The sequence below is a fragment of the Apodemus sylvaticus genome, chromosome 11 (genome assembly GCF_947179515.1).
Source record: "Apodemus sylvaticus chromosome 11, mApoSyl1.1, whole genome shotgun sequence".
Lineage (NCBI taxonomy): Eukaryota > Metazoa > Chordata > Mammalia > Rodentia > Muridae > Apodemus > Apodemus sylvaticus.
In genome coordinates this window covers 81,857,644-81,864,528 of record NC_067482.1, presented here as the reverse complement: position 1 = coordinate 81,864,528, position 6,885 = coordinate 81,857,644, and the positions used below count along the sequence as shown (strand labels likewise).

General features: G+C 43.3%; 1 pseudogene; it reads left to right on the top strand.

Moving 5' to 3' along the window:
- The first annotated feature begins 4,053 nt into the window (after positions 1 to 4,053).
- LOC127696786 (heat shock protein HSP 90-beta-like) lies at positions 4,054 to 6,083 on the top strand (annotated as a pseudogene).
- Positions 6,084 to 6,885: the final 802 nt, after the last annotated feature.

Here is a 6,885-nt window from a genome sequence, read left to right as displayed (position 1 = left end):
TACACATTCTCACTTTTAAAAATAATGTTGTCTCTACATGTCTTATGTTTTGAACACGAATCCTTTCCTAAAGTGTGCCTTTATTATTTTTAGTAAAGCCAGCCTGTCTTAAAGATTCCCAGTTTCTATGCCTGCACCATGAGCGAGGTAGCTTTTGGCTCTAACATTTGTCCAATTTTGATCAAAAATAAATAATTGAACCTATTAAAACACCGTGATACTGTTGTCATTGACTATTTTCAGTCACTTTGAATATGAAGAGTCAACCCAAGTCCTTGAGTCAAGAGAGTTGGAGGTACTCCAGCGCAGGCTGGAGTCTGAGTGTGTCTTAGGATTCCCAGGGCCTTCAGCCCTGACAGTGGCCCGTATCTGTAGCCTGGGGAACCTGAACCCTGTGAAGCAGAGTTAGTGTGTTTGAGAAGTATGGCTAGGCACCATACCAAAGGACATGTAATATTTACATATTTACAATGTTCATATACATATTTATAATACAGATGGTTATCAGAGCAGGAGAGTTCAATAGAATCTTAATAATTCCAGTAACAAGAGCAATAGCCAGCCAGTTGGACCCAGTTAATATTCTTCTGTTTCTCTTAGAAGAAACCTGTCATTTGTACTGTAGGTGTTTTATATCTAAAAAGAAGTTCCCCAAAATAGGGCTCCTTTTGGAAGATACAAAAAAACAAGTCTCTGTCAATCTATAAACTAGATTTTCTTTTAGCTACACTGAGTAACAAAAGAATTATTTTATGGCTATAAAAAAGATTGGAATCTTTTTAAAGATGAAGACTCAGATCAAATAAAGTATGGAGACTTGGGTGTGAAACCATCAGAATAAAAACATTGTCAGTGAGAAGCGACATGGTCATTGTTGTAGGGAGTTTTCCTAAGACCAACATCAGTATTCCTGTTGTTTAGGAAAGCAGGCCAAGACGAAGTCCAAAGATCTCAGACAATTTTTCCAAAGCTCTAAATATAAAAAACTTAAGGATTGTGTTATAAAGGCTGAGTATCAGAAGAAATGTCACCGGTGGAGTTTTGCACTCTGTTCCTGGGGTTTTTTTAACTGCTGATGGGGTTGGTTTGGGATGACTGTCCCCAGACTCTCCAAAGCCCATGTGGCTCTGTTCTCAGAAGGAGTTGGCACACAGGGAAAGTGAGACACAGCCTGGGAATCAATCTTCCCCAGTTCTGCAGCACAGCAGGTGGTTGGGATCCTGCTTATCCACACAAAAATCCTTCCCATCTCAAAGCATTTCCTTTTCACTTAGCATCTTTATCAAAAATATGCTTAAAAGTATACTTTTCATCTCTTGCACCTCACTTGCATACTAGAAATACTTTCTTACTTTTCTTAAAAATTTCTGAATCTAGAAAACTCATTTTGGTAACAAAATAAAATAACTTATATTTTAATTAAAACCTAGAAAGCTACATCTGTGCCTCTCTCTCTCTCTCTCTCTCTCTCTCTCTCTCTGTGTGTGTGTGTGTGTGTGTGTGTAATGCATGTGTACATATGTGCATATATGTGACAGACAGAGGTCAGCACTGGGTGCCTTTCTCAGTTGCTTTCAGTTGCTCTGAGAGTCAGTTCTCTCATTGAACCAGAGCTCCCTGACTCCCCAAGGCTGGCCGGCCAATGGTCTCCAAGATCAGCCTATCTCTGCCTCCTCAGCACTGGGATTACAGGTACACATGTTCCTACCCAACATTTCTTTTTTAATTCTTCTCTCATATATTACTTCCTGACCGCAGTTCTCCTCCCTCCCCTCCCCAACCTGGTCCCTCTCCCCCACACCCCGCTCCCCACCCTGCTCCACTGTTCCTCCTCTGTTTCTTTTGAGAAGAACACCCAACCTTTTTTTTTTGTGGAACCTGGGGATCTGAACTCGGGTCCTCAGACTCATGCTGCAAGAACTGCACTGACTGAGCCATCTTCCCAGCCCCTGGAAGTTACATTGAAACATGGAAAATGTAGACACTGTGTGTTAAATATCTAACAATATCTAATACAGGCAAGAATGTGCTTGCTATCTTTAATGCATTTCTATTTTCTCTTACTAATACGTTTAAGTTAACTAGTTTATTAGACTCATTTCGGTCCTATGAATTAAAAAGCATTTAAACTAAGTTTTCATGAGGACTTACTTTCCTATAAGCTGGTTTAGACTGGCCCTTCATGGGAGGTTATCATGCAGATAATTCACCCAACAAATAAAGTTGGCTTGCACAAACTCATTCATATGGCAAGATCACATAACTTTTCAGTTAAAATCTTAACCATAAATCCAATAAAGCAGATTTGTAAATTTTGAAAAGGAATGTTGAGGCTGGAGTGTTGGCACAGTGGTTATACACAGTGGCTCATAATCTGTAATGGAATCAAATGCCCTCTCTGGGCATAAATCTTTGAAAAAAAAAAAAAAAGTATCTAAATTTATAACAGAATGAGAAAATTATAACCACCTGTCCATTTGGTCAAACCCTGAAGATGTTGACTTAAGTAAAACTCATTGATTTATTATTTTATGTGTGGGTGTTTTGCCTGCATATGTACCTAATATCATATATGTTTCTGGCGCCCAAATTGAAGAGAAGAGAGAGTTGGATCCCCTGGACCTGGAGTTACAGGTGATTGTGAGTTGCCATGTGGGTTCTAGGAATTGAACCTGGGTCCTTTGGAAGATCAGTCAGTGCTCTTAACTGTTGAGTCTTCTCTCCAGCCCCACTGCTTAGATTCCAAAACTTCTCTCTTGTATTGCCTTTTTCAGTCCCAACCCAGGGTCATAGTTAACTGTTGCATATCTGACTTTAGGTAGGATGAGCTTGAGACAACAACCTCCTTAGACAACACAGAAGCAAGCAAGGAAGATAGTGAGGCAAACAAGGGGAAAACACAATGCAGCCCAGGAGAGTAAATATACATATAAAACAAGGGTATCAAACAGACCCACAGACCAACCAATAATATGACACAAACATCTCATTAAATCAACAGTTACCATGAAACCAACCTAACAAGGAACTGTAAGACCACAACACAATTGCATTCAGTTCAAGAGGGAGATTAACCTAAACATGGAGAAGGTCCAAGGAAGACCAAAAGCTAAAGGATGAGCTCACTGTGAAGATGCCAATAAACCTCTTCCCCGTCTTAAGAGTTAGTGGCCAAAAGACAGACACCCTTACAAAACAAAGTCAGAAAACTTGTTCATAGGCTTAGATTTTTCATGACCTACTTTATTAAGGGTTCTTAAATACTTCAAACTCCTTTCTAGTCCACTGACTAGAAGTAGGGGAGAAAGAAGGTTAATAGGAAAAGGGTGTTGTGGGCCTGTTTAGAAGCAGTTCTTTGGGGGCAATTCCACCATTGTTGTCAGGATACCAGCAGTCCAGTTCAATAGCAAACACCAAACACTAATTGGCAGTGGTGGCACGATCCAGCAGAAACTGTAAGGCTCCACTGGATCAACAGGAGTCAGCAGAAGCAGCCAGAAGCAGCCAGAATACCACAAGAAGTTCTTTGGTGCATTTCTCTCTACAAAGTGAGGTCCAGCAAAGACCAGTGAAGCATTGCAGGGCATCACAATGCAAGAGCTACCTCTCACTGTTTATGGGCTTCCATTTATACTCTTTCTCTCAAAAGTCTGCTTCAGTAAAACATCACATGTGACTCACGTGTTGGCTTCAGCAGAACATCCTCTCACAAGAGAGCTTCCAGAAAAACATCACATGGCACAACTGAGTTTCCAAAGAAACCAGAAATTTCCACTTCACCTGTGGGTATGTCAGTAGTATGATCTAGAACACTTTGGTAAGTCACAATGAATAAATGACATGACTCAGGAAATAGCTCAGGTTTTGTCCAGGACAAACAGTTTGGAATTTCTCTCCTTGTGGGCTTTGTGTTGAGATTATAGAGAACTTTTTCTTACATATAAACCTCTATTGGTCTCTTGAGTCATCCCTGCTCTGCCTAGGCTTGGTGTGCAAGTCAGAGGAGGTCCAGGCACACCCTGCTCTGCACTACTACTTGACTTTCCTGTCAAGATGCCTGAGGAAGATGGAGAGGAAGAGGGGGAGAGCTTTGAGGCAGAAATTGCTCAGCTCATGTTCATTATTGATATTTTCTATTGAAACATGAAGTGTTCCTTTGGGAGTTGATCTCTAATACTTCTGATACCTTGGACACGATTCACCGAGAGCCTTAGATATCCCTCCTAGTGAGACAGCCATAAAAACACAGGTATGGTCATGACCAAGGCTGACCTCATACATAACTTAGGAACCATTGCTAAGTCTGGCACAGGTCTTATACATGATCGCCTGATCACAGAGGATCTCCAGGCTGGTGTAGACATCTCCATGCTTGACAGTTTGGAGTTGATTCTACTCTGCCTGTATAGTAGCAGAAAAAGTGGTTGTGATGACAAAACACAATGATGATGAGCATGCCTGAGAGTCTTCTGCTGGTGCATCCTTCACAGTTCATACAGACAATGTGAGCCCATAGGCTGGAGTACCAAAGTGATCCTTCACCTCAAAGAGCTCTCACCTGGGCTCTCACCTGAAAGGAGACCATACAGGATACTTATAGTAGATGGGGTCAAGGAGGAGGTAAAAAAAAAAACTCCTAGAGTTCATAGGCTATCTCATCACCCTCTACTTGGAGAAGAAACCAAAGAGGGAGATCAGTGATTTGGGGGGCAGAGGACGATAGGGTGAGAAAGAGGAGGAAGATAAGGATGAGGAGGAGAAGCCTAAGATTGAAGATGTGGGATCAGATGAGGAGGATGACAAGTTTAAAAGAAAGAAAGGGAAGAAAAGGAAGGAAAATACATTGATCAGGAAGAGTTGAATAAGACTAAGCCTACTTGGACCAGAAACCCTGATGACATCACTCAGGAATTTGGTGAATTCTATAGGAGACTCACTCATGATTGGGAAGACCACTGGGCAGTCAATCACTTCTCCACAGAAGGTCAGTTGGGATTCGGGACATTGCTTTTCATTCCTTGGTGAGTTTCCCTTGATATTTTTGAGAAGATAAAGGAGGAGGAAGAGAGGAGGACGTAGTGGTGAAACTGTATGTCTATCGTGTGTTTGTCCTGGACAACTGTGATGAGCTGATTCCTGCATACCCAGACCTTCTCTGTGGTGTGGTTGACTCCAAGGACCTGCCCATGAAGCTCTCCCAAGCAATGCTCCAGCAGAGCAAGATCCTGAAAGTCATCCTCAAAAAACACTGGGAAGAAGTGCCTTGAATTGGCTGAAGGCAAAGAGAACTACAAGAAATTTTATGAGGCATTCTTCAAGAATTTAAAGCTTGGAATCCATGAAGATTCCACTGAGTGTTGACTCCTCTCTGAGCTCTATCACACCTCTCAGTCTGGAGATGAGATGAATTCCATGTCAGAGTATGTATCTCACGTGATAGAAACGCAGAAGTCCACGTACGATATCACTGGTGAGAGCAAAGAGCAGGAGGCCAACTCAGCCTTTGGGGAGCATGCCCAGAAGGAGGGATTTGAGGTGGCATGTACGACTGAGCCTACTCACGGCTATTGCATGCAGCAGCTCCAGAAGTCTGATGGAAAGAGCCTGGTCTCAGTGACTGAGGAATGCCCGTGGCTACCAGAGCATGAGGAAAGGAAGAGGAAATGGAGGAGAGCAAAGTGAAGTGTGAGAATCTCATCCCTGAAGGAGATCTTGGGTAGGAAGGCTGAGAAGGGGACAATTCCCAACAGGCTCATGTCTTCACCCGGCCGCCTTGTGGCAAGCACCTACGGCTGGACAGCCAACCTGGAGAGGATCATGAAGGCCCAGGCACTGTGAGACAACTCTGCAATGAGCTACACAATGGCCAAAACACACGTAGAGGTCCGTCCTGACCCCACTGTGGAGAGCAGAGGCAGAAGGCAGAGGCAGACACAAAGGACAAAGCTGCTGTTGGGCCTGGTGCTGCTGCACTCTAAAACCGCTCTGCTCCCCTCTGCCTGCTCACACAGGGTCCCCAAGCCCACTCTGACTGAATCTACCTCATGATCAAACGAGGCCTGGGCATTGCTGAAGATGCATGACAGCAGAGGAGCTGCTGATTCTGATGACACCACACACACACACACACACACACACACACACACACACATACACACACACACATACACACACACACACACATACACACACACACACACATACACACACACACACACACACACACATACACACACACACACACACACGCACGGTTGATGAGATGCCTTGTAGAAGAAAGAACTAGACTAGAGACTCCCTGGGAAGCCCAAGCCCTCTGTCTAGTGTCCCTGTGGCTTCCCCTCCCCATCCTTGACTGGTCCTGACCCAGTTGGCTCTCCGCTCACTCCAGAGGACTCTCTTCTGTCCTGTCCTTGTGCCTTAGGGCCAGAAGATCCCCTCCCAGGGAATAACAGGGTTGGGTATTGTGTATTATAGTGTGTGTTTGTTTGTTTTATTTTGTTCTGAAATTAAAAATATACAAAGTAAAGAAAATGGTGAGACTTCCTTGCCCTTGAGGGTGACTAGAGAGGAGAGAGGGGGCAGGAGGGAGAATCAAGGGCAGAGGAGACCGTGGGAGAGCAGCACTGAGCAGACTGTTCCTCAGAAGTCATCTTTACGTTCCTACTCTTTAACATCACTTTGTTTTAACCTCCATGTAATTTTCAAAGCTCTCATTGACTTCTTGCTAACTAGTAATTTCCTCATTTCCTCTCTTACATGCTTTTAAATTCCAATGAAAGGAGGCTGACGGCTTGACAACTTCTCAGCTTCTAGTCCAGCATGAAAAACACAAGAAATATCAAATGTTTTCCCATTTCCCCCCAATAATTTGAAATTGAATTA